Raw genomic sequence first — 8,971 nt, 5'->3', positions numbered from 1 at the left:
ACATACTCTCCACATCCAACCTATCTAGGCCTTTCAATATTTGATACATTTCAGTGAGATACCCCTGTTAATGAACAGTGCAGCATTCAGCTATAATGTTATGCCAAACAAGTTAAAAAGCAAATCAAAAGCACCCATATATTAATCCCTCCTACCTACACTGTCCATATCCCTTCATCCTTCTTATGACGATCCAAACATCTCTCAAAAGCCTCTAATGTATTTGCCTCTACCCCCATACCAGGCAGCACATTCCAGGCATCCACGACACTGAAAAAAAATCTTTCCCCTCCCATTCCCCTTCAACCTATTCCATTTCACCTTCAATGTATGCCCTCTGGCATTAGATATTTCAACCCTGGGAAACAGATACTCTCCATCTGTTCCAGCTATGCCTCTCATAATCTTGTAAACCCCTGCCAGATCTCTCCTTAGCCTCCGGTGCTCCAGAAAGACACAACACAGTTTTTCCAGCCTCTCACAACAGCACATGTCCTCTAAACCAGGCAGCGTCCTACTAAACCTCTTCTGCACCCTCTCCGAAACCTCAACATCCTTCCTATAGTGGGCCAACCAGATGTGGACTAACCAGAGTTTTATAAAGTTGCAACATTAACTGCCTGACTTTTGGACTCAATGTCTCGACTAATAAAAGCAAACATTCCATATGCCTTCTTAAACACATTATCGACCTGTGTAGCCACTTTCAAGGAGCTATGAACTCCGATCCCAAGATCCCTCTGCTCAGTGTACGGTCTCCTCGCATTTTCCCTACTAAGAAGCAACACCTCACATTTATCTGGGTTAAACTCCATCTGCCATTTCTCAGCCCATATCTGCAATTGATCTATATCACACTGTATTCTTTGCCAGTCTTCTAGGCTATTCACAACTCCACCAATCTTGGTATCATCCGCAAATTTACTAACCCACCTATTTACATTTTCATCCAGGTTATTTATATACATCACAGACAGCAGAGGTCCCAGCAGAAGTCCACTAACTACAGACTCCCAGTTCAAGCAAGTCCCATCAACCACTACCCTCTGCCTTCCACGCGCAAGCCAGTTCTGAATCCACACTGCAGACCCCATTAATCTTAATCTTCTGGATTATCCTCTCATGAGAGACTTCATCAAATGCCTACCCAAAATCCATGCAGACAACATCCACTGCCCTACCCTCATCAATTTCTCTCATCACTTCATCAAAGAACTCAAATTGGTAAGGCACAACCTGCCATACACAAAGCCGTGCTGGCTCTCCCTAATTAGGCCATGGGTTTTCAAATATCCTATCCCTAAGAATTTTCTCCAGCAATTTCCCTACAACTGAAGTGAGACTCGCAGGTCTATAGTTTCCAGGATTTCCCTTTGTTTCCTTGTTAAACAGAGGTACGACGTTAGCCACTCACCAGTCCTCTGGGACCTCACCTGTGGCTAGACAGGACATGAAGATACTGGTCAAGGGCCCAGCAGTCTCTTCTCTTTCCTCCTTCAATAACCTGGGGTAACTCCCATCAGACCCTGTGGATTTATCCACCTTAATACTCATTAGGAGACCCAATGATTCCTCCACCTTGACCTCTAAATGCCCTAACGTATTTGCAGACTTGCCACAGATCTCCTGGTCCTCCATATTCATTTCCCTGGTAAATACTGACGCAAAGTGCTTAAGTACCTCACTCACATTTTCTGCATCCAAGTAAATATTCCTCCTTTTACCCTTGACTTGTCTTACCCTCTCCCAAGCTCATCAATTCCCCAATGGATTGTCACTATCACCTTCACCTGGGGCAAAATGGGGCAAGTTGCTCTCCTTTGGGTTTGTCTAAATGACGAGACAAGGCATCTGGTTTTTGATTCTTTGACTTCAATGAATCGGTCAGGACAATGTTAAAACAGTTGAAGAAATGAGACCACCTGGCCTGCCTGGAACTGAGTCTCTTGGCCTCCTGAATACAAGCCAGGTTCTTGTGGTCTGTTCAGAAAATAAAAGGATTCTTGGCCCCCTGAAGCCAGTGACACCATTCCTCCAATGTCAACTTAACTGCTAATAGCTCCCAGTTCCTGACGTCATTGTTCCTCCCTGCCGGGGATAGTCGCTTGGAGAAGAATGCACATGGGTGCATTTTACTGTCTGGAGGTGACCACTGAGACAACACTGCACCTACTCCGATGTTCAAGGCGTCCACCTCTACGATGAAGGGAAGGTCCGGGTTAGATGAAACCAGACGGGAGCTAATGTGAACTGTTGTTTAAGCTCTGCAAAAGCAGCCTATATTTCAGCATAGGGGAACGTGGACTCTTAGAGCGGTCAGCAGAGCTGAAGGTCCTGATGAACTTGAGGTAATAGTTAGCAAGCCCCAGGAATGCTTAGACATGTTTGGCAATGGATGGTTACGGCCAGTCTCTGACTGCTTGAGGCTTCGCAGGGTTCATCTTCAGATTGCCGATGGAGATGATGAAACCCAAAAATGAACTAGAAATCACGTTAAATTCAGACTTCTCCAACTTGAAATGAAGTCCATGGTCTAGAAGCCTTTTTTAAATGTGCCTGACATGAGCCACATGCTCCTCCATGAACTATGAGAAGATTAGGATATCATCCAAGTAGATGAAGGCATACTTATGAAGAGTATCCTGGATCATGTCGTTTACAAAAGCCTGAAGATATGCTGGAGTGTTTTCAGGGCCTAAGGGCATTACTAGGTTCTTGTCGTGCCCTGTCGATGTATTAAATGCAGTCTTCTACTCAATCCTTCCTTTACATGGGCCAGATTGTACAAAGTCCATAGGTTCAGCTTAGTGAATATTCTTGCCCCTTGGAGAATATCCAATGCAGGTCTGGAGTGGAAGGGGTTAATGATTCTTGACTGTCATGCAGTTCAATCCTCTATAATCAATACATGGCTGCAGGCTCCCATCCTCCTTTTGTACGAAGAAACACCAAAGAACAATGAGTGATGAAGCCATGCTAAGAACTTGAGTCTCCATTGAACCTCTCCGGGGTCGGAAGATGGACTGGCTCCACAGAGTGACTGACAGCTTCACCCAAGCAACTCTGGCATCTTCCTTGCGATAGCTGATACACGATGGCCTGGAGGTCATGTATCTCCAGGCTCTCTCTAGAAATTCTCTCACTGTAGCTGACCACAGCAGCTGAGAGACTCTGATACCCCAGTGGGTCCATTTTGGCTCAGTCATACTGTGACAAGAGACCTTGTGGAAGATAGTTTATAGACAATAGGCGCAGAAGTAGACCATTCGGCCCTTCAAGCCTGCACCGCCATTTTGAGATCATGGCTGATCAATTACTATCAATACCTGGTTCCTGGCTTGTCCCCTTATCCCTTGATTCCCCTATCCATAAGGTACCTATCTAGCTCCTTCTTGAAAGCATCCAGAGAATTGGCCTCCACTACTTTCCGAGGCAGTGCATTCCAGACCCCCACAACTCTCTGGGAGAAGAAGTTTTTCCTTAACTCTGTCCTAAATGACCTACCCCTTATTCTCAAACCATGTCCTCTGGTACTGGACTCTCCCAGCATCTGGAACATATTTCCTGCCTCTATCTTGTCCAATCCCTTAATAATCTGATATGTTTCAATCAGATCCCCTCTCAATCTCCTTAATTCCAGCATGTACAAGCCCAGTCTCTCTAACCTCTCTGCGTAAGACAGTCCAGACATCCCAGGAATTAACCTCGTGAATCTATGCTGCACTTCCTCTACAGCCAGGATGTCCTTCCTTAACCCTGGAGACCAAAACTGTACACAATACTCCAGGTGTGGTCTCACCAGGGCTCTGTACAAATGCAAGAGGATTTCCTTGCTCTTGTACTCAACTCCCTTTGTAATAAAGGCCAACATTCCATTAGCCTTCTTCACTGCCTGCTGCACTTGCTCATTCACCTTCAGTGACTGATGAACAAGGACTCCTAGATCTCTTTGTATTTCCCCCTTACCTAACTCTACACCATTCAGATAATAATCTACCTTCCTGTTCTTACTCCCAAAGTGAATAACCTCACACTTACTCACATTAAACATCATCTGCCAAGTATCTGCCCACTCACCCAACCTATCCAAGTCACCCTGAATTCTCCTAACATCCTCATCACATGTCACACTGTCACCCAGCTTAGTATCATCAGCAAATTTGCTGATGTTATTTTCAATGCCTTCATCTACATCGTTGACATAAATTGTAAACAGCTGTGGTCCCAATACCGAGCCCTGTGGCACCCCACTAGTCACCACCTGCCATTCTGAGCAACACCCATTCACCGCTACCCTTTGCTTTCTATCTGCCAACTAGTTTTCTATCCATGTCAATGTCTTCCCCCAATGCCCTGAGCTTTGATTTTACCCACCAATCTCCTATGTGGGACCTTACAATACATTCACTGGATCTCCCCCATCTAACCTCCTGGTTACATCCTCGAAAAACTCCAACAGATTAGTCAAGCATGATTTACCCTTGGTAAATCCATGCTGGCTCGGCCCAATCCTATCACTACTATCTAGATATGCCACTATTTCATCCTTAATAATGGACTCTAGCATCTTCCCCACCACTGATGTCAGGCTGACAGGTCGATAGTTCTCTGTTTTCTCCCTCCCTCCGTTCTTAAAAAGTGGGATAACATTAGCCATTCTCCAATCCTCAGGAACTGATCCTGAATCTAAGGAACATTGGAAAATGATTACCAATGCATCCACAATTTCCAGGGCCACCTCCTTTAGTACCCTAGGATGCAGACCATCTGGACCTGGGGATTTGTCAGCCTTCAGTCCCATCAGTCTTCTCATCATTGTTTCCTTCCTAATGTCAACCTGTTTCATTTCCTCTGTTACCCTATGTCCTTGGCCCATCCATACATCTGGGAGATTGCTTGTGTCTTCCTTAGTGAAAACAGATCTAAAGTACTCATTAAATTCTTCTGCCATTTCTCTGTTTCCCATAACAATTTCACCCAATTCATTCTTCAAGGGCCCAACATTGTTCTTAACTATCTTCTTTCTCTTCACATACCTAAAAAAGCTTTTGTTATCTTCCTTTATATTCCTGGCTAGCTTGCGTTCGTACCTAATTTTCTCTCCCCGTATTGTCTTTTTAGTTAAGTTCTGTTGTTCCTTAAAAACTTCCCAATCATCTGTCCTCCCACTCACCTTAGCTCTGTCATACTTCCTTTTTTTTAATGCTATGCAATCTCTGACTTCCTTTGTCAACCACTGTGGCCCCTTTCCCCCCTTTGAATCCTTCCTTCTTCGGGGGATGAACTGATTTTGCACCTTGTGCATTATTCCCAAGAATACCTGCCATTGCTGTTCCACTGTCTTTTCTGCTAGGCTATCCGTCCAGTCAACTTTGGCCAGCTCCTCCCTCATGGCTCCATAGTTTCCCCTGTTCAACTGCAACACTGACACCTCCAAGCTGCCCTTATCCTTCTCAAATTGTAGATAAAAACTTTACTGCAAGATCGCTTATCAAATCCTGTTCATTACATAACACTAAATCCAGAATAGCCTTGTCCCTGGTCGGCTCTCGTACAAGCTGTTCCAAGAATGCATCCCGTAGGCACTCTACAAACTCCCTATCCTGGGGTCCAGCACCAACCTGATTCTCCCAGTTCACCTGCATGTTGAAATCCCCCATAACTACTGCGACATTACCTTTGCCACATGCCAATGTTAACTCCCTATTCAACTTGCACCCAATATCCATGCTACTGTTTGGTGGCCTGTAGACAACACACATTTGGGTCCTTTTGCCCTTACTGTTCCTCAGTTCTATCCACACAGACTCTACTCTTGATCCTATGTCCCCCCTCTTGCAAAGGACTGAATCTCATTCCTCACCAACAGGGCCACCCCCAAGTGCTGGAATGAGAACTGAGCAACAGCAAAACACTAAATGATACCTCTAGTTAGGCTTATGATTGAACGCCAATCCTCAGTTCAGCTGCTCTTTAAATGCTCAGTTCTTGGCACCCAAAGCATGATCGCCAATTAGCAGGGTGGTCCTGAACTCTTAAAGGGGCCGCACTAGCTATCCATATTCCGCAGAGCTAGAGCGTCTTAATGCCGGGAGCTGGCACGGTTGGGTACATGTCGTAACAACTTCAGCACAGAAGCCCATCTAAGCTAGCTCCATTTGTTGCACTTCTCCTAATTATCTCTAAAACTTTTGTATCCATGTACTTATCCAAGTAGCTCTTAATTGTACCTGCTTCAGCCACTTCATCCGGAAGCTCATTCCAAATACACACTACCTTTCTGGGAGAGAAAGATCTCCCTTATAAATCATTGCTCTTTCACTTTAAACCAATGCCCTGTAGTTTTAGACTCTGTGCATACAGTGAAATGCCTCATTTGTGTTAACAACCAACACACCCAAGGATGAGCTGGGAGCAGCCTGCAAGAGTCGCCACACATTCCGCTGCCAACCTAGCCTACCCACAGAGCTTGGCAGAGAACAGAACAAAGCAGAGACAACAGCAAAACGAGCCCCCTTACTCCCTCCCACCCACCCTCGCACACACACACATAGTCCTCTAACCCCAGAACAGTTGTCTCCAGACTCCTGTGGACTCACAGATTCACAGACATTGGGCATCAGCTCCAGTGGAATCTCAGATTTGAGGCTCTGGACTTCTGGACCTCTGATTGACCTCTGGACTTGACCCAAGGACCCTCTGATGATGATGAATGAGGTCCACAAACACTAGGCCTTGAACTCCATTCTCACTGATTTGACCCTAAGGGGTCACCAGCCCTCGTACCTTCTGCCTGCATAGAATTCTGATCCTGGAACCCGCGGATGACTCACTGACCTGGTGATGGGGGAATGGGGGGGGGGTGTTTACCATCCCTCCTCTTCTCTGATCTGAAGTTTCCTAAGCACCGGGGAAATTGCCTTAGCTTATCCAACCTTTCCCTATAGCCCAAATCATCCAACCCCTGCAAGGTCCATATACATCCTTTCTGCATCCTCTATCGTTTAGGAGCATTCTTCCCTTAGCAGAGTGACCAGTACTACACACAGTACTTCAAATGTGGTCTTACCAAGGTCTTGTATAACTGTAACATGACATACCAAGAATAGGGAAAGGGAGAAACAGTATCATAAGGAAGATTATCAAGATCTTCTTGCAGAATAGTTGAGCAGAGTGAATATGAAGAGTAACTGAGGTGGTATATTGTCAGCAGACAAAGGAGAGTACAAGGCACAACCTCCATAGTAATCACCCCAGGCTCTGACATGGTCTACAAGGCTATTCTAGGGGTGTTAGTTTTAATATTATGAATAATGAATGGAAAAATTCTCATTTAGCTACTTAGTGGATAGAAATAAAGCATTTTTTTAATTTTTAGAGATACAGCTTGAAACAGACCCTTCTGGCCCACAAGATGTGTCGCCCAGCAACCCAGCTATTTAACACTAGACTAGTCACAAGAAAATTTACAATGATGAGTTAGCCTACTAACCGGTTCGTCTTTGGATTGTGGGAGGAACACCTGAAGGAAACCCACATAGTCACGGGCACAGGGAGCAGGTACAAATTCCTTACAGATGGTTCAAGAATTGAACTCCGAGCATTGACGTCTCCGAGTTGTGACAGCATCGTGCTAACTGTTATGTTTTACTATGGCACCAAAGGGGGTCGCTTCTTTAACCAGAGGGTGGCGAATCTGTGAAATTCATTGCCTCAGACAGCTGAGGGGGCCAAGTCATTGGGTACCGAGGTTGATAGGTTCTGGATTAGTTATGGGGAGAAGGCAGGCCAGTGGAATGCATAGGTTCTCTCCAGCTACTCCAGTTTACTCCCACAGTCAAAAGATGCACTGGCTAGTAGGCTAATTGGTCATTGTATGTTAACCCCTGATTAGGTTAGAGTTAAACTGGGGGTTACTAGACAGCACTGTATCCTTAAATAAATAAATCAGCCACCATGGAATGGCAGAGCAGACTCAATTGGCCAAATGGCTTAATTCAGCTCCTATGTCCTATGATTTTGATCGTTAACTCCATGTGAGGTAACATCAGCAAAGAACCCAGTGAACTGGGACGTGTGGTATGCATTAATTACATGCAGGGAATCTCATTCCCCTTTATCATGTCATCTCAGGAGTTCTTGCTATGTTAAGTATTTTCATTAAGTAAACACACCTCTTTCCATTTTATCAAAGGAATTTACCCATCCATATCCAGCTGATTTGAAACCTGTTCAGAATTTGATTAAACATTCCAACTGCAGTTACGAGCAGTGTCAGTTACTTTGTCCTTATATCAGTGCTGCTCTGATTTCTCACTCTCTATCTCAGTTTTCCTCCCTCAGGCTCTGACCCAGTTTGGTGACCTGCTTTTCTGGAGCATAAGCGTCCTAATTTAATCAGCATGTTTGACTCCCTTTCTAACCACTCGTTAGGTTTGAAAACAGCTGAGCTAATTTAATAGGCATGATTCAGGATCGGAACCACACCCATGTGAGCCGTGAGGTTAATTTGAAGCTCTCGCCCTCCTTTTTAAAATCTCCTCTGGCTCTGTAGCACGTAACACACGCCAGAAACACTCAGCAGATGCACCAGTCCCAACCGAAGAGAAACAGAATTCATGTTCCAGCTCAAACCTGCTGAGCTTTCTCCCCACATTGTTTTTTCATTTCAGAGTTATGCAGTTTTCTTGATTATCAACCCTTCCTGTTACCTCCGTTCCACCTGCTGTTCGTCCCTGAATATAAATGTTCCACCTTTGGTAGAACAGCCTTTCAATTGCCAGGGACCCATATGACCTTACAGTTTGCACAGCATGGCCTGATGATAGAGCAGGTATGAGGGACCGAATGGCCTACCAGTACTTCTTAAATTCTGACAGGAAAGGCTGGCTGCATAAAATGATCAACTTCAGTGTTAAGTCCCCGGCTCTGAAGACGTCGCTGGCCCCATCACTGAACTGTTCCCACTGAT

The sequence above is a fragment of the Hypanus sabinus genome, chromosome 16, assembly GCF_030144855.1.
Source record: "Hypanus sabinus isolate sHypSab1 chromosome 16, sHypSab1.hap1, whole genome shotgun sequence".
Classification (NCBI taxonomy): Eukaryota; Metazoa; Chordata; class Chondrichthyes; order Myliobatiformes; family Dasyatidae; genus Hypanus; species Hypanus sabinus.
The sequence above is the reverse complement of the archived record's forward strand: the minus strand, read 5'-3'. Positions refer to the sequence as shown.